This window comes from Pygoscelis adeliae, unplaced genomic scaffold, assembly GCF_000699105.1.
Source record: "Pygoscelis adeliae isolate BGI_AS28 unplaced genomic scaffold, ASM69910v1 Scaffold209, whole genome shotgun sequence".
Lineage (NCBI taxonomy): Eukaryota > Metazoa > Chordata > Aves > Sphenisciformes > Spheniscidae > Pygoscelis > Pygoscelis adeliae.
The window spans coordinates 485,739-505,894 of record NW_008825538.1 but is presented as its reverse complement, the minus strand read 5'-3'; positions in this window follow the sequence as shown (position 1 = coordinate 505,894).

Here is a 20,156-nt window from a genome sequence, read left to right as displayed (position 1 = left end):
CAAAATTGCTCTCAGCAACACATTTTCCAGAATCCATTTCCATGTTAGACAAAGGCTCGTGCTTTCAATCTGTGCAGTGAGAGAAAGACGAAAGAAGAAACAGCATCCTGCTTCTTGGGTAAAAGGCTTTTAATGATCACAGTCTGAAATACTGCAAGGACAGGCAGTTGTTTTCCTTCTTGCACTCACTTGCAAAGTCCAAGCTGTGAGATTCACAATGCTAGGCACAGCTTGGTGGTCCACCATAGGATGGTGACAGTGGTATATTTGGCAACATGATAGTAGAAGTGCAGGCAATGGCCACAGGGCATAGAAAAGGCAAGGTTTGTAAGTGTTGGCAATGTTTTTTTTTATTAGGTCATCTAGTGCAGCTGAAAAAGAAACAAAAAACCCCAAACAAACCATGTTTGTGGCCAATAGTCCATTTTCCAGGTCCTGAAAGCTTCTTTCTCATTAAACCATACAGTAATAGCTGAGGCTGGGGAAAGATGCTCTCTCCTACATGAGCCACAGCCTAATGAAATAAGATTCTTTGTTTAGGACTTGATAATCTGACCTCCTTTCAACTACAGTCCCCTGTACCCTTCATTTATTAAATTCTGTTATGAAACTTAATTGGGGCAGAAATCCCCAAGTATATATATTTTTGTGCAATTACTGAGATTGGCTGAAGATGTTCCCAATAGAGGCACTGATCACTGAAATCCGAGGAGCCAGACTCACCAGGCTTGATTCCTTAATGTACCTCCTGTAGTTGTTTATGCTCGCACTGGAAAAGTGGGGAACACTGCTGCATCTCAAGGCCCTTGCTGGACCAGCTTCTGCTCACAGCCTCTTTGGTAAAAGGGCAGAGTAATGTCAATCCCACAAGTGCAGCTGTTTTGCAGTGGTGTAAATGAGATTGGGATTTGCTCCAGATGTTAAACACTGGAGAATCAGACCCAGAGAGCAGAACCAGGGACATCTGTACCCTCTCTTCCTCCATTTGTGCTGCTCGTTACTTTGACCCACTGAGGTCGGTGCTGATTTATGCCATAAGGCATGAAAAAAAAAGTGGAGGAGAAAAAGCAAGCATCAGGCGCTCCTGAGAGAACAGAGTTCCTTTGTGATAGAGCAAACTATTCACTTCATTGCAGGGCCTGAGTAATTCACCCCCTGGATCTGAAAGTACTTCTTAATCTAAATGAAGATCAAAATAAGAATGTTGAATATGTTCTTACATTAGTAGTAGGAAAACACTGACCCTATCCTTTAACTCTCTGAAGATGCGTAATTAGGTTCTGGAGTTAAAACGAGAGCTTTTGAATGAGAACTAAGGTTTGGTTCCTTTTTTATAATAGCAGGAGTTAAAGACAGGTTTTGAAGGGCTATGGCAAATAGCCTCTTCACTCCTGAAGTCTCACTATCATGCCTGAATGGCATGGCTGGAAGTACTTGCTTAAGAAAACACACCACTGGACTCAGTTCAAAAGTCAACAGAGAAAATCCTTTCTCTGCTGTTAGCTAGAGGTTTAGACACGATGTTGCCTTTTGAGATTAAACACTGCAAGAGTGCCGGTATATTTGGGGTAAACAGTCACATGCTTGCTCTGCCAATAGTCCAGGCTGTTGAGGCATGAGTTGTCTACCTCGCCAAAGCTGTTCAGCCACACCAGCATGAAACGATGCTCGTGCTGCAATGCCCCATCCTCCACAGACACATACGAACAGCGTCAGAGTTCCACTAGCTTATTCAAGAGTAGATGATGGGGGGGCAATTCCCCCCCCCAGCACATTTGCAGTATCATTAGGCTATTAATAGGAACTCCAGGGCTTCAAAGTAACAGCAGATACTTTAATAAACTTATCAGTTGCCTTCAGGCTGTTGTCTACAAATCCCAGGGGGAAATGTGGTCTCTGGACTGCCTCTGAGCCCATGAAAAGTAATTAAGAAATCAGAACTATTGTCAGCAAGCTTAAGTTTGCATTCAGGGATCTACTACTCAACAGAAAACACTGACACCTGCAAACCAAAAAAATGTTGAGAACCTCTGTACTAGAGAAAGTGCAGAAATTACAAAAATCAGCATTACCCTCTGTTGAACTGTTAATTCTAATATCTTCACTTAACCAGAATATGACAGGGGATGGTGCATTTCTTCCTCCTAGAGCACCACAACCCCTGCAGGGATAGCTGCACTCCTGCAACTCTTGCCATAGATGGACAAGCTCTGGCTTTTACCCGCTGTGACATTCTGTGAAAAACACTGAGCACTTTGTTTTTTCCTTGGTGGAGTGAGAAGTCACCAGCAGAAATGATAGCTCTGGCATTCAGATGCCTATTGCTGTTGAGTGTTTCCTGCGCTGATTTTCATGGGCTACCTGCTCTCAGATGTGTCTTTGCTCCTTGTTCTCTCTGTTACTGTTTCGTCTTTACCTTGTGACTGAAATGTCATCCCCTTTCATGCAGAAGTGGTTTTCTTGCTCCCTTGTGCATCAGTCATTTTGCTGCTGGAACAGTGAATTTCCCTCCACTGCCACCTCCCATAAGTTGCTTTCACTCATGTAGACTTGGGGTGTCTGTAAGATATTAAAATAATCCCCATTCATAAAAGGCAGATAGAAACCATTTTTATTTGAGCTGCAGAGGAGAGACCACTACCCAGCACAGTCGGAGTGTAAATGCACATTGCAAACTAAGCATGGGGAAAATGCTGCCTGCCTGGTTGCCCATTGCCTGTGTCACAGCACCTCAAAAGAAGCAGAGCCCCCAGACAAGGAACCACCTGGAGACAGTAAAGTGAGAAACTCGTGAGGAGAACAAAATTGAGCATACTGACAAATCCAGACGCCTTCATGGGACGAGTCTTTGCAGAGAGAGCAAGGCAGAGACAGATCCTGACTATTGGACAGGGTTGGCTGAAATGCAGCGCGCTCAAACCCTCTTGAAGCACAGGGGAACTGAAGGAGACAAAGTTGTTTCTGCCTAACGATGCCAACAGGCAAAGCCTGGGTTGCCACAACTGCTCTTTCTCTTTTTCAGCAAGCAGGGGAGGATGCTGTCTAACACACCTCTGTGAGCAGCTAAAATAAGAGACCATTCATCAGCACCTGAATTCCTATGGTGGGTGAATTTTTGAGAACTAATAGTTGCTGCTCACCTCTGTGTGAAGGAAAACTCCTGAAGTAACAAAGAAAGTGGGCTGCAGACACAGGTCAGAGAGCAGCAGACACACTATGGTACAAGTTGTATATTCTGCTTTTCATTCTACCCCTCTTCCCAGCTCAGCATCATTAACCTGAAAATAGTCAGACCCCTCCAAGTAAGGAACAGGGATACCTGGAGTTCTTCTGCATCAAGATAACATCCCTCAACAAGGGGACGGTCCCTGATGGACCATTAAATTTACCTCTAAAACACAGACTAGCAATTTCTCAAAGAGTTGAGGAAGAGGCCTGACTGAGAATGGGTCAAGCTTATAAGGATACACCTTCCTCAGGCAGGACGGCTGTCATGCTTTGATAACCCTGGGTGGATGTTTCTTCAATGATTTTTTTCTTCCGCAATTCCATCCACTTGCTTTCTGAAGCCATGTAAATGTTGGACATCCACAGCATCTTGCAGTGAGGGGTGCTGCAGGTGACAGGATGACTTGTGAAAAGGATTCTCCTTTTCTCTGTCACCTTTCAGTTCCTTTTCACACTGTTGCCAAAAAAAAATATGCTAATAATCCCTTCTTGGGCTTTTAAAAAATTCTTTGTGTTAGATATGAGAAGAAATTAATCCTCTGTTCTTAGAACTGGGTGAAGTTTTACCTGCAATCTCACAGCCAGTCTAGGGGATTTCTCTTTAAGAAAGTCAGAAATGAATTGGAGGAAGTCCAGGGTTCAGCAAGAGCGGCAGGTGTGTTAAAAAGTGACTTGAATGAATCACTGAAGGAACTGAGCTTTTTTAGTCTAGAAATAAGAAGACTGAAGGGAGGATACAATGGTCTGCCCATCTGAAAAAATACTGCGTATAAAAAGACGGATCATTGTTCTTTGTGTCTGGGAAATACGTTTTGGGGCAGGACACAAAGTAATTAGCTTCCTTTGCAGGAAAGGAGATTTTGGTTAGAGATGAAGCCAATCTTCCAAACTATAAAGGTCTTGGCAAATGGTCTGGGAAGCATGGGAATCCCCAAGTCCTGGTGAGGTGCAGGAGTGGGGCAGGCACCCCAGATGGACAGATGGACAGACCTGACTGCTCTCACCTCGCAGCCTGCCTGGCCCCCACTCTTCCTGCAACCATAATTGCATTCAGAGGATGACTGGTTTTTGGTAATGTCACCTTAGCTCTCCTGTCAATCATTCCCAAAATGGCTTGGGAAGAGCATTCCCTTTTTCCTCTCAAAAGTGCTGAGCAGCCCAGGGCACATTTTCTGTCTCTGTGAGTTTTCCCCACTGTAACTGATGTGGTGATCAAACCTCCACAGGTCGCGCTTGCTTCATTTGATGTGATGATGCAGCTTTTCCCAACTGGCCTGTGCTTACCCAATGTGCATAAACTAGTTGTCTTCAGACACCAACAGATGCAGATGGATTGATTTATTTACTGGGTAAGTGGGGGATCACTGGGTAAGATAATAAATATAGTCACAATCACTTGATTGTTTTCTCAGAACAAGAATGGGGGATGAAAATGAGATAAAATAGCCCCAAATTTCCTTTTTTCTCCTTTTTGCTCAGTGAATTCAATATAAAATGCTTAAGCCTGTGTCATCTTCACTTTCTTCCAAGAGTAAGTTTTCTCTTTCTACATCATACATTTCCCATGTGCAAGGTGTGAGGTTCCTCTAGCATGTGACTCTCCATCTATTTGGCAGCCGTGGTGTGATAAGTTTTATCGACAATGCTAAATAAATTTTGCCAAGGAGTGGACTTGAGGCCTGTTCCTCAGCTGCCCACACCACAAAATCAATAGTTTGATCCCTGGCTCTGTTTTGGATCACTCTAGCTCTCTGCAAGGCGAAGCCTGATTTGGTGAGCAGTTTACTGCGAGGATCTCTCCCAACAGGCAACCTGAGTGAGATTTGGGGTTCATCTTCCTCCCTCTGTACAGTTTTCCAACACTACTGCCTGGCTTTGCATCCTCAAATATCCCTAGGGACCGTCCCCTGGCAATAACTCAGGATATGAAATGCAGACCCTCTGCTTGGCATTATTAACAAAAAATTCCCCCAAGGGCTTTGTAGTATGGACGTGGTCTGTTCAAGATGAGACTAACACAAAAAAGTGCAGACATGAGGAATGATGCGTTACTTGGACTCAAGGTTCGGGATTGTTCCTTGGTCCTCTTTTATTTACCAGCACAGACATACCCTTCAAGCTCCCGCTTTCTCCAGATGAATGTTAATGAGAAAAGAATCAGATCCCTACATTTTCATTCTGAACATGTCTTTTTGATCAGATGGACTTGATTGTTTACTCAGAACAAGAATGGGGGATGAAAATGAGATAAAATAGCCCCAAATTTCCTTTTTTCTCTTTTTTACTCAGTGAATTCAATATAAAATGCTTAAGCCTGTGTCATCTTCACTTACATTTTACTTTTTGGAGAAAGAAGGGTTCATTGTCTTTTTTAAGGAAGAGTATAGAATCAGAACATTTTCCATCACTTCAGAAGGAAAAGAGATATTTGGAAAAAGAAAAAATCATGGGTTGTTTCTTTTTTTCCCACTCAATTTGTTTAGGGAAGAGGGTTAAGGTGCAATGTTAGGTTTTCTTTGTGTTGAACATCAGGGTTTCACCAGCACAAGTTTAAAACTCCTGCAGCCTGGGTTGCTGAGGTATGCTGCATCTCTGCTGGGCGTGCTGGTCTCCAGGCTCTGTTCCCCTTGCAGCCATGGTTCTCCAAACCCAACACAACCCATCCCTGCCCCAGATGCTTCTCTGCAGGTATCTTGCCTCCTCTCTGACCCTTGTTGCCCCATCAACCAGCTCTTCGATCCGTTCATCTCTTCAAAAGCACGTGCTTTTCTCCTTTCCTTGATGCATCTCTTCAGGACAGAAGTAGAGGACAAACTGCTGCTTGGACCTGTCATCCTTTCTGCAACACGGGAAAAACAGCACTAATCCAGCCTGGCATGGACTGCTGTGGCCTCCCCATTGACTGAGGGTGGATGTACCCCAACAGCTCCAGAGTGCCAGTATCTAAAGCGACCTCCGCCCCACTGTTGCGTGACACCGACTCAACTCATATTGATGTGTGATGACATGGGCTACCTTGGACCACTTTTAGGATGCTACCTGTCACCTCTGCCACCTTTGGGCTGGGATGAAGTTAGCCCTCTCCCACTTTTCTCCGCTTTACTTGGATGCAGCAGCCAGACAGGACAGCTAGGAGCCAGCTGGCCTTGTGGGTAGCATTCATCATCCATCGTTCGAGCAGATTTTCCCTGTCTGCAGGCAGAGTTATACAGGTGGGCATCCTCCCAGGGGCTGGGTTCAGTGCCTTCCCTACAGCTGGATCACCAGTGTAAAACACCATCTTCAATCACTCCCTGTTTTAAAGACCAGGTTCTTCCCTCTCCCCATCCCTGTTTTCTGGTCCATCGTCCAGCTCTGAACATGATGGAGGATTTCCCACCCCACCCGAGTCACAAAAAATTTTAGCACCACAAAGGCAATTTGCTCTTCTAAGTGTTATACTTTCCAGGCTACCTCTGTTGTAACCTCCTGAAGGACTGTTATTTGCCCTCATATGGGGCTCTGGTTTTGGAAACCTCTTTGAGTAGCTTTGCCTCCCTGCATTTCACCTCATTGAAACACAATTTGTTAATGTGCTTTTAGTTCATCTCCGAACTGTCACTCCTCAGACCCGGCACAAAAACGTGCTCGGTGCGTGCTAATGGCAGCAATGCAGCTGTGAGGTCATTAGCATCAGACTGTATCTGTTTCACACCGTTTATAGAGAACCATTCATGGTCTAGATAGTGATTAATTGTTCATATTTGGAGGCAATTGAAGCTGCCCACATGACTGACAGCATGCAAGGGGCAGAGAACTTTCGGTAGAAAGAAAGACACAAGCAGTTCCCAGCTACTGAGAAAACTGAGCGTGTAAGACTTGTGCTCATCACACCAGTGATCCATTCACTTACCGTGATGACTCCAGAAATGGTAAGGACCAGAGCCTTAAAAGAAAGGCTGACTGACAACGCTGAATGAGGAAGGAATGGCATGCTTGAAGAGATTTCTTGGAGCCTCAGACATTGTGACAAAACTTTCGCGGGACTCTGTGAAGTCCCCAGACCTGTGGAAGGCCAGAGGTTCAGTAATTATAACAATGTCTCACAGCCATATGAATCAGAAGAGCTCCAGTGAGGGTATCGCTCATTTGCCAGAGGAACAAATAAAATGAAGTCCATTTTAGTGGTATTGATTTGCAGTAACCAGGGAGTTTCTGTTCACTGCTCTAGAAAAGAATGGAAATCTTATAACATCCCTGTAGAGCAGGGAAAGTGAGGAATAAAGTACTATGAGCAGGTCTCTTGCTTTTTAGCCTACTTTCCTAAGGAAATAACACTGCACAGTCACACTGTGTATGTTGTCTGTTTTCCTGTGTCAACCCTAAAACAATATTAGCCCCTTTTACAGTGTTAACCAAATTTGACAAGCAGGGTAAAGTCTGAAAGATATTATGTCATACTGAAGATAAAATTTTCATAAAAATACTAGGTGGAAATGATCCCCAGTGCCTCTGTGATGAGACTGAGGGAGTCTGTAGCTTGTTTCATATCAGATATTCTCCACTCAGAAGAGATGGACAATATCTGGGCTCTCTCTTTGTATCTCTCTTCCATCTGAGCAAGATGCTCTCTAACCACATGACCAGCATTGCTCTTTAAGGAAAAAGAGCTTTTATTTTCTGCTGATCCTTTTTAGCCCAGAATGGCAAAATGCAACAGACACTATTATGTGAGCTAAAGGCTAAGAAAAATTAAAGTGTAAGCAGCAAGAGAGCGTGGCTTTTATCTTTGCCTTGTTATCCATGCCGCTGTCTTTCTCAGCACTTCTCTCCCACTTGTCTGGCAAATTAAAAACATAAGGAGATAAAAGGTTTCATTTCCAAAAGTTCTTTTTTTTACTGTAAATGGTTTTCAAGCCCTTTTTGTTCTGCTGTGGATGGAACTCCTACAGTCATGCTTTCTTCCAAGCATGAAAGGACTTCAAACGATCAAGAACTGCGCTAAACATTTACCACGTGATGCAGAAAATCGGTAATACCATTTTGGAGAATCCCCAAAGCAGAATAATCCTGCAGAATGACCGGCCAGGTCAGCATGCACAGTCCTCGCATCCTGGCATTGTCTCTGTTTTGCTTCTGAGTAAACTGAGGTGCAGAAGCAGCCTGTGAATTTATTGCAGAATAAGCCAATACTCTTAAAATAGGAAGTGTAGCTGTAACTGCCCTATTGGATGGTCTACCCTTTTTTAGAGCTGAACGGTAAGGCTTCCTTCCCTTGCTATGCTCTGTCCTGCACACCTCTGCTTGGAGGTGTAATGGGGCTGACCCGGGAGGCATCTGCCAATGAGCCATGCAGTCAAATAAACTCCCAGCCCTAAGGTGATCAGCCAGTGCCGAGCGCCCTGTTACCCACAGGTGCTGATTGCTGCATCAGTAGTAAAGAAGGAACAGACACAGATTTCACAAATTATTTCTATATTTTCAACATATACGGTGGAGAGTAAAAGAAGCCAGAGTCTGTTTTCTGGCTGCAAGGCACGCATTGTGTTCACACTTTTTTCTGCCCAAACAGGATTACCTTGTCTGTCCTGCCTTTTGGGAATGGTCCTTGGCAGATGGCATCCCCTGAAATTGTGCCATCTAGGAAAGCACCAGCGCAGAGTAAAATCACCCCAAGGTGTACAGGATGGTAAGCCAGGGCTGGAGGCTGTGCCCTGGGACTGTTTAGGGACTCAGATACCTATAATCCACTGGTGCATGACAGCACTCCTAAACCAGCTCTTTGCACAGTGCAGGGATGCACGGACGTGGACGAGACATGTCCTGGGGGCTGGAACAAGTCCTGGCTGTCTGCAGCAATGCACAGCAGTCGTCAGCCTGTGCTGGTGATGGGCTCTTCAACGAGGAGCTTTTCATTAATGCCAGCTTTGGCCCCGAGACCTCTGCCGTAAAAAGGTTGCCAGCCCAAAATCACAAAGGCAGGATTTGTCGTTTAGGATTGACGATACACTGGCAGAGAGCTGAACTTGCCCTGGGAATTTCATACTTCTCATTTCTACCTTTAGAGACTACAGAAGTAAGGGAAAAAAAAGCAAATCAAAACCACATATTGTCTTTATTTTCTCATCGTGTACAAGAAAGGGGTAATAACACAAATCACCAGTAAACCCAACATCTCTTCTGGGAGAAAATTCTATTGCATTTGTAAGAGGCTGTTGACAGATAACTGGAAATGTTGAAAGCGTCGTTTCGTTCGAGCTGCCCCTCTCTATTTATAACCATTGACAATGCCAGGGAATTGGAGGCAGATTAAATGGGAGGCACAGAAGTGACAACCGGCGTTTTAAAGCAAACAAAAGTGTATTTAAGGTGGGGATGGGTTGTTCCCCATGTTCTGCTTTAACTGCCCCTGAACGCTTCTCTGAGTGAAGCAAAGTGACCTTGTGTGCCAAATTTCGGTTTGATTTTCTTTACTGCATCCTCCATGGCCAGCTAAGCTAGGCAAGCATTGCCACAGCGTGAAATAAGCAGAAACCCCCCCCCTCAGATATCTGTCAGCGGTAGGCTAAAAATAAAATAAAGTAGGCAACTGTACTACTGTACCATACAGCCAAAAAATAGCTAGCATCCGAATGCCAAAATTATTCTTTGCCCTGTGTTGCAAAGGAACTCATGGGAGAAATGTGCAAGGGCCCCCCACAATCTGTATGGTCCATGAAATATTCATTGTGACTACTTCGGGTGAGTGGTCGTCTCCCCCGGGGTCTGTGCATATGTGCAAAAGCAAGCTCATTTTCAAGTTACCTTGCCCAGATTCTGCTGCCATTTCCAGGGCTGCAGCTCCTCTTGATGACTCCCTGCTCAAGGGCAGAACCTGGCAGGACACGGAGATCGTTGCGCCATGGGGCACTGATGACACAAAGGTTTTTTGGATGTGGTTATGGGACTGCTCATCACCAAGCACCAGAAAGGCCTTTTCAGCATGGCAAATGACCATTTTTATGTCAAAGTGTTATGGAGCATTTATTTATAAAGTATTCTGATGGATTAAAGGATATTTTTTGCTTTCTCAGACAGTGGGCACTGCATTGCACAAAAGATTCAGTTCTATTTCCAACTCTGACAATGGCATAAAATACATGACCAGGGGCAATTCACTTCACCTACCGTTAAATGAGGTAAGGATCCTTGCTTTACTTACTTAAAAAAATGTTTTGAGATCCATTGATTAAAAAAAAAAAAATAGATCAATATAAAAAAAACAGTATTACTAAAGCAAGCTGCTTTAAAGCATTCTGCAGATTAATGTTCCTCAGAGGCAGCAAGAAAGAGCAAAAGAGGCAGTGACAGCTTTAAACTACACATAAATGCCATCTCTAGCTTTTCCCCTGCTTTCCTTACTCAGACCTCCCCTAAATTTCTGTTTTTCCCACAGAAAACTCCCAAGGTATAACTTTGCCCACAAGCAGACATTTATTTGAAACTAGGGGCAAGAATTATTGCGACTTTTGGAAAAGAAAACACAAGACTTCTGCAGAGGATCAAACAAAAAATATGTGAAAAGCAATCTCTCTCCACTTTTCTACTGAAGGAAAGATGTGCTGGAGGCAGAAGGTGAAGCACAGCCTAGCAAGAGCCTTGGTGGAGCCCATTTCTGCATGTTCAGGTGACAGTAGACTCGGGCTGGGCTGAATTTTGGGCAATTCTGCCTGTGCAGACTGTGATGGAGGGGGAAGGGGATGGTGGAGAAGAAGGAGAGGGAGGTCAGGGTGTTCTCTTAGGAACTCCAGGCAGGAAGGGACCTCTGGGGTCGTGGAGTCTTGCCCCGGGGTCTCACATCCCACCACATCCCCTAGACCCCATAGTCAACCCAGCAAGCTCCGCATCATCCTCAGCTACCTTAGCCTAGGGGGCTATTGTAATGCAGACATCAGAAGTAATGTGCTGTGATACAGCCACTTTCCTGCAAAACAGTAGATATGTAAGAGCTGAAGCAATTAAGCTCCTTGACTTGTTTTGGGCTTTTTCTCCTTATTTTCCTCCTTTAGAAATACACCCAGAAGGCTCTACATTAATCAATAGCAGTAAGGAGGCTCTCACCCACCAGGAAATGCTGAACTTGAACTTGCATGCAAACACTGAAACCTGAAAGTGTAGATCCCACCGTGTGAATGTGTCACAGCACGGACTCGCATGAGCTCATTACCTGCTCTCCCTGGAATGATGCAACGCAGCTTTCAAATTGGTTTCCTTCAGGTTTTGCCCTTTTTTTTGCTGTTCGAGAGTTTACCCAAATGGATAGTAAAAGGCTGTTGCAACTGTGCTTAAATAAAATTTAATGTAACAGCTTTCTGAGCCTTAGTTCAGGGACTGTTTTGGGGGCATTTTTGTTGCCTGGCCTTTTTCCCGTTTTGTTGTGAAAGGTTAAGCTGCCGAAGGGACAATCGTGATTGCTATGTTGGATGGCTGATGGAGGGGACAGAGAGCTTTGGATACATGTCAAAGCTTTCATGGGACTGGCTGATCGAAACTATTTCAGGGGTAATGCATTATCAGCATATCTGAATAATTAATCTCATTTTCCAGAGGATAACAGCTGCTAACTACAGCTCAGTGCTTTGTGGCACATAGCCATTTTTCTAGCTTTTTAACACAACCAGTCATTGACCCTTCAGGGGTCTGCTCAGAACTGTTCTGCAGCCCAGACAATTGGATCAAATCTCACTACTCTGGACTCCTCTGGAAGTGCTACATGGGTGAACCTCTCCGAAATGGATTCCAGTGTGAATACCATGTCCTGGTGCTCAGCTGCTCCATGATGTTCAACGTGTAAACAGTTTAAAATAGCAAAGTGAATGCTGTGTGTCGTGCTGTCTTTTAAAGTGTACTTTTGCTGGGACAAAAGCATTTTGGTTGACAGGGCTGGAGCCTGAGATGTTTCATGTATCCTCCAAATGTGTAGAGCATGAAAGGTTTGCTCTCCCGTGCAACGCTTGAACTTCAAGACTTGACTTAATGCAGCCATAATTCAGCCTCATGGTCTCAGACCCTCAGGGAGATTGTTGGTCCACATCCCAGGGAACCAAAGTCTTTATATAGTTCACAGTCTGGCAGCGTGTCTCTGCCTCTGCTAGACCAAGTTGAGTTTTACCCATGTGCCTGAAGTGCCAAGGACTTGTAAAGCACGTGAAGTCTCAGAGACTTTCCAGGTTCCACCTTGCTCCCAGAAACACTCAGGTCACCTGCAGCCAGGTAATTAGGCAGCTGAGACTCTTCATATGCAGGTTTAGTCACCATCATTTATGTGTTTATTGCCTTACGTCGACTGCTGAAACACAGGCTTTGAGGGGTAAAAAATGGTGTACTCAGAAAGATGTGAATATTTAGAAATTAAAACTGGATTTGTGAACTGATCTTTTCATCCATCCATCCATCCATTGAAGAAATTTCCTTCCTGTCCAAAGTCAGGAGGCTCCAATATTGACCCCTGAGCTCCTCAGAGACCAGAACCTGATTTATTCAAAGCTCATCTTCACGACTGCTAATGAAAATGGTTGCTAGGCTTATTAACAACAAGAAGACAACTTGCAAACAGAGGAGAGCAAGTCTTAGTCATGGTACTCTCTTCCATGGGTTCCACCATATGGAAAATACGAGACTTCCCCTTCTTCTGTGTGTCTTCCCAGCTGGAAGCCCAGCAAGAACCCTGCCTCTCCCTGTCCACTCTGCAATGATTAGGAGGACTCTCATTTTCAAATCAGCTCTCACTTCGCTATGAGAGCAAATGAGAGATACTGCAACTCCTACCTGTGTTTTAGCCACATGCATGTAAACAAGATTTCTCCAAACTAGTTGCTACACCTTCCATTGAACTCCTTCTGTTGTGTGCCCTTTAAAGAGCTGCTTGAGGAATTGGCTGAGACAGATGGAGTTACAAGTTACCCATCTCCTAGGCATGTGGCTTTTGCCACAAGCCCTTTAGGTCTTTTTAAACCCCACAGTCTTTCAAAGTCTTTGAGGAAAAGCCCTATTATAATGCTGTTACTATTGTGGGGGCCGGCAGGTTGTTGCAGCTCTGCATTGCTCATGTGCTCTTTTTCTCACAGTTTTTCTCTCTTAATCTGATTAATAGACGATGCTTTTTCAAAGGCATCTCAGCCTTGACATTGGGCCGTCTAAGTGGTCTGCGACCTAACACTTTTCACAACTATCTTCAGCTTCACCTCCTATGTGCTGAGACTCTCGTTATTATATACAAGGTGGGGGGTTTTCTGCAAATTGCTTCCATGTATTTGGCTATTTAATAGTTATTGGTTGTACACTGAAGTGCTCTTATAAGTCCTCTATTGTTCTCTGCTGGACTGTGACACTCTCCACTCTCCAGCTCATCAGCCACTGTGAAATGGCACTATTTCATATTATGTTAATAGCCATAAATGCATGGTTCAATATTAACGACACTCCAAATTTCAGAGCTGGGCTCGGTCTATTAGATTGTTAGTAAAAGGCACAGACAGCTTTGCAATGGATGAGACATAGTGCTCTCCTTGGAGAGCAGAGTGACGAGTGTTATCTCAAATCTGCTCAGGAAAGGATGCTCAGAAAAGAAACATGGTTATCCCTTTGGACTAATCTAAGCACGCTCCACAAGATTCCTAAAATACTTCAGATTATACCCTTATCTTATTTGTCTTTGGGGGAACTTCACATACCTCGAAGTCAGCAAATATATAGTTTACTCAGCTTAATTACCCATTAACATAACAAACCTGTTTTTAGTACTAGTAGAGTCATCCGCCTGATGTCACACTGCAGTCTGAGAAACGCTGTGATTTCGGACATGTTTAATGTAATTGAAAACCATTGCACGGCTGCGGTTCACAGTCACTTGCTTAGCTTAAGTACATTCTGCTAAGTAGACATTGGCTATCATTTCTTCCCCTCCCAACCCCGTAACCTCAGTTACTCTATCACCTTGACGTCTTTGCTAAATGGATATAAATGACAAATGCTAATAAATTCCTGTGCCATTCACACAGGTCAAGAAAACAAGCAAACATAAGATTAATACAAGTTAATCGGATACTGTTTACAGAATAATTGAAGCCTTGAAACACAACCTTTCTCTGTTCTTAATAATGAATATTTGTAAATCACTGTTGCCACATGAGATCATTCAGCATCTTTTCTGCCTTATAACTTTCAGCCTAATTTTAATAATGAGTGCCTTTTCAGTCTAACAATGTTCTTTAGATTTAAAGTTAGCAGTTTAATATGCAGATAAAAAAAAAGTACATCACCTCTAATATCTTCCCAGTGGCCAGGTTTTACTTTGCATGACTGACTCATTATGGATAATTAATATCGGCATGATTACACTTTGGCAAATTAAACTACGGGCCCATGGAGTAAAAACAGAACTACAAAATAACTTCTTTTCAAGCAAGATGGCTGTATAAAATCTCGGTGACTTGCTTCTACCTGCTACAGCCTGTCTGCTCTGGAAGTCTGTGCTCCCTCCAGGTCATATAATTTTGCTGAGGTTTAACAGATAAGTGGTGTTGACATCCCTCATGTTGATCTGTGTCAAAGCCAGCACATCGGCACAGGAATTAATCCCTCTCTCGCAAGCAGCAGGCTGCCAGTAGCACTCTCAGGCTGCCAGGCGCTGGGTGAAACTTCGCCACCTCCGGTAGGTCCAGATGCCCTCTGCAGTGTTATTCTTCTAAAAAAAAAAACAAGCTAAATAAATTTAGCATTTAATTTTTAGCATTTAATTATTTATTAATAATAAATCTATTCTATTCTATTCTTTGTCAGGGGCAGCGGCAACAAAGTTTAGTGGCCATATAAGAAATAGCCAGAGGTTTGATTCTGAGCAAAAGCCTTTGCGGCAACCTGCGCCTCAGTTTACACTCTGGTGTAACTGACCCCAATTTATGAACTGAAAGGAATTTATGAACATAATCTCGTGTGTCGGCAGTTCATAGAAACTTCTGCTGTGTAGAGTCTTGTAGTTTCTGGCAGTCACGTTCATAAACCACGGCTCTGGTGCTCCAGACCATCTGCATCCTGACCACCACAGGTCCCATTCCTGCAGCTGTACGGGATGATTCAAATGATGTGTCTGTCTTACCATCTCTCTTGGTTTTCAGTTACACATAATGATATCTACAAAGATGATAATTTTATTTATAACTTATAAAGGACCCAACAATGTAAGGCAGACTACACTAAAGGAAGAAGCTTGTTCTCACTTTTTATTCTCCATACTTTTGTTTGGCACAGGACTAAACATGGCTTTGCAGCTCTTTTGAATTTTCCAGTCTGCTAACTGCCCACAATTGTATTTTCTGAGTGCATCTTGTAACTTCTTTATAAAAAACTCCACTATAACTCCTTTTACATGTCCAAAGACTTTTTTTTTTTCTCACAGAAAACATCCTAAATTGTGCAAAAATGTGAGGCCAGGAATAAAAGAGACACTCTGTGAATGCCCTCACCTTTTTCTTCACCACCAGAGCAAGAAGTTGGTCTCCTCTCCTCCCTCCTCCCATCTCTGTAGCTATACCAATGCAACCACAGAATTAAGTTGTCCTGTTTGTTTTCCATACCCTCTGCCTTTCCCTGACACTCTCTATCCAGACTATGGGCTAAGAGGTGCTAAGGTTTCTTGATGCCTTCAGAGTGCTTTTTTTAATTCCTCATGTTCTTAAAAGCCTTAAAAGCCAGTACAGAAACCTAGACTGTCACGTTTTATTTTTTCCTTGGCTTCACCTTCTCCACCACCGCCCCACTTTGTTTTCAGCAGGCTACAAAGACAATATCTTCTGCGACCAGCACTAAAAATGCCCCCCATGGCCAGCTATGGGGTAAAGCATAAAACCCTCAAGGGATGTTGTGCTTCACTTTCTTGTTTGGTCTGACTTTAATGCTGTAAAGCATTTCAGCGTGACCCATGTCTGGAAGGCATTTTACCAAACAGAATTGTTTTGCTGCAGTAACTCAATCAGCTGGTTATTCCTGGCGCTATTGCAAGTTCTGTCAATGTCAGCGCAGTGTGGCTGGCATTGGGTGATTATGCAAATAAAATCCAGAATTACCAAATTGTAATCACAGTGCGAACACTATTAGCACCTGATTCATCGATCACTACCTTACTACCACTCTGATTAGTATGCACTGTGAGAAAATCCTCTGGGTACTGATGCATCGATCTACATCTAAATATAGTCATAATTTTGGCAGTCCAATATTGAAACCACCCAGTTCAAACAAGTACTTCATAAGTAAAAGAAAAAGGCAGCATGTCATCTTCTGCTAAGCTGGGTGACGTGTCCCAAAAACGAGCTGCTCTTTGTCTTGGGAATCTTTGGTGTTTCCAAAATGCGATGTGGAGGCCTCAGTCAATTCCAGTTGCTCTTCTGCCTTTTTTTCCCAGTTTCACAGAAAATTATTTTGCCTGATGCTATCTATTGTAAATCCATCCAAAGCAAAAATAATTGTTTTTTTTAAATGCATACATACATAAATATATATAGGTACATACATAAATCTTCCTTACATGCTTTGTTGGGATTTTCAACATGGTGGTGTTTTTTTTATGATTCTTATTGAACGCAGGTTCTGCCAAGTTATTGTGATATTTTCTGGATTCCTGGATTAGAAGTGGATGTATGTACACCGTTCTTGACAAACTCACTCTCACATATTCCAGACACAAAGTTTTTGATAATCATGGAAAAACATGTACAAAAACAAGGGAAAAAAATGCATTTCAAATATTTTTAAATTGTTTGTGGATCAAAAAAGATTTCAGGCAACTCAGGTTACTTCCTCTCTTTAAAAATACAGAGAGTTTTTATTCATTTACGCATAGCATTCCTTTTTCCCTGCTAGACAGCTGATGTATATGATTTGTGTATCTGGGGTAAGTTGGTTTATCTAAGAATTTTAGAGGGAATCAAAGGGCAAAATGTGTTCTGACGCTTAATTTTACAAGTACATTTGTTCTGCCAAATAATTAATTCTTTAAATTCTTCCAAATGGGAAATCATGCTTTCTGGCCCATAAGCAGACTTGTTATTCCTAACCATAGATTATGAAAAATAACAGCCTTTTTTCCAGACATTAGTCCACGTGACACCTATAATTTACAGCATTTGTAAATACAAACGGAATTAACGCCAGGTGAGGTTTCCAACGGGCCTGTGAATTGGATATGCTTTTGAAAGACTATTGACCAAGGATCACAGACTAATCTGTTTGAGGGACATGCCTGGCACACTGTCTTGAAAACTTTTTTTCACCGAAGTAGCGGCATTGAACTCAGCAGTTTAACATGTCTGGGTAAGCGCTGGCAGGATTCACCACTCCTTAAATTTCTACATTTTTACAGAGCTGTCTGGGCATGTAGGAACAAGCTCTAACTATAGCTGATTTATTTACGTTGTTAATGCCAATCAAAATATTAAAGAACTTGGGACATTAGCACCCCGTTATCTCTTTGTATATATTGCAATCCATACAAAAGAGGAATTAACTCTTTCTCCCTTCCTTCCCATCCTTTTTCTTTCTTTGCTTAAATTATTTTACACTTACAATTCATTCCTTTCAGCATCTTTAGCTTGTATCATTTGAAGTTTGGCTTTCGGGATTATCATAGGATTGAAACTACCTTCATTTTCACCCCTTCAGGCCCTCTAAGAAACACTGAAAAACCAGAGGTACAGGTGATAAAAGCAATACTTTGTCCGTGGAGATGTTCCAGAGTCAACTGGGCATGGCCCTGAGCAACCTGATCTAGTGAAACCTGTTTTGAGCAGGGTGTTGGACTGGATGACCTCTGGAGGCCCCTTCCAACCTAAAATTTGATGCTACGGTTCTGTGAAATTCCAGCTGAACTACATTTCCCATTATGGCCAATATCAGTATACTGGCCAGGCATCTTCATTCCCAGTGGAGTGACTGGGACCTAAGGAATGTAGTCATATGAGTGTGGCATGGTGCCTAACTTTTAAATCCTTGTTCACCTCGAGCTACTGCAGCCCCCTTCATAGAAGTGTGGCACTACCCAGAATTTGGGAGAACAGCTGACGAGCCAACATTACTGAGTTAAAGATAGCCCGTGTATCACCCATTACCATCAACAGTCCTATATCATCTCATTTCTGAATTAATAGTAGAGCTCATCACAAGCCACAAACTTTCTGTAGACCAAAGTTACCAGGATTCCTGTGCCAAAATCAGTCTTAGCCATGACCATATCATTAGACGACCTTTCCATTGTCTCTCTTGGGTCCTTTTTTAGTTAGTATTCAAATTAAAAGTGTGATAAGAGGTTATAAGAATATCAAAAATAACGAAAAATCATAGAATGTGGAAAAATTATATTAATTTCCAATAGATTTACAGCGATATGATTCCATACACTTTAAGGGTGTTATGTCATATTAGGATGGTTTAAGTGAGAAAAAGAGTCGCTATGAACTTGATCGCTTCTTTACTTACAGCCTGGTGCATTCCCATCTCTGCAGGGCAGTTTCCTTTTCCACAGCAGTGTGAATTCCTGACAAATGTTCCTTGTGTGTCTGCCGTGGCCCCAATTCTCCTCCTCCCCCTGCTGCCACTCATCCACTCTTCTGCATCGCACAGATGACTATTCCTTCTGAGGGCTAGATTTTACATTTGGCCTTATTGAATTGGACTTTATTTTTTCCAGACAATTTTTCCAATCTGTCAAGACAATTTTGGATTTCAGTCTTGTCCTCCTGCTTGTTCACATGGATTGCAAATGCCATTAGTCTGTAGAATCTCGAAGTAATTAATAAAAAATGTTGACTGGTACCTGTCCTACAGCAGACTTATGCTTTTGTTTCTTAATACATCGTTCTGGTCTGATACTTCTCAGAGAATAGTTATTAATGCTTTGCTATTTTCCAGTCAAATGTCAGTACAATAAATAGTAACATTATCTAATCCTTGTTTCCCAAAATTGCTTAGGAGACTATCTAGCGAAATAGTGTCCAGACCTTAAGTCACAATATTTGACATCTATGATTCCTTTCCTATCCTCCAGGCCTATTGCTTTGTCAAAACAAAAAAAAAGAAATTAAATTTCTTCAACACAGGTTGTTCTTTAAAAAAAATAAAAATGTTCTGGCTATGATTCATCCCTCTGTTGTCTTCTTCACGCTTACAGACGGAGTATTTATTTCAACATTGTTCTGAAAACTGAAATGATGCTAACTCACCGTATCACCCCATCCTTTTTTCCAAAGATTGGCACTGTGTTAGCCTTTTCCCACCTCACCCCCCACCCCGTGTTCTCAAAGGTAATTACCATCTCTCTGTGGGTTTTTCCAGCTATCTCCCAGAATACACACAGGTGAATGTTGTCAAGTCCAGATCATTTGAAACACCTACCTGCTGTATCTTTTTTTCTCCCATTATAGCCTGACTTCTCATTTCTTTTCAGTAATGTTAATTGTGCCAAACACCTAATCACTTTTGATAGAATGTTATTTTTTGTCTTTGGGTGACATCTTCCTCTCCCTTGAGATGAGGAAGAACTGTGTCATGGACATTCATCTCATTCTTCTTATACTTATCAGTTATTTTTTGTTGTTCTTTGTCTATCTGATTTTTGTCCCTATGTATTTGTGCTTCTCTAATAAACTTGTCTATAGTGCTTTGATGAAGTTTCTGGATCCTGTATGTTTTCTACCTGTCTCTGAATTCCCTAAAGGTCTCTTTGGCCAAGTAAGTTTCTTACAACTTTCTTAAGCCATTTTTTGTGTTGGAATAGTCTGTATGTCTTCCTTCAACAGATATTTCTTAAGGCATTGCCAGTTCTCCACAATTTTTCCCCTTAAAATAGTTCTCTCCTGGGTCTTAACTACTCCCATTCGAGGAAATGTATTTTTCTGAAGACCATTATCAATATCTTG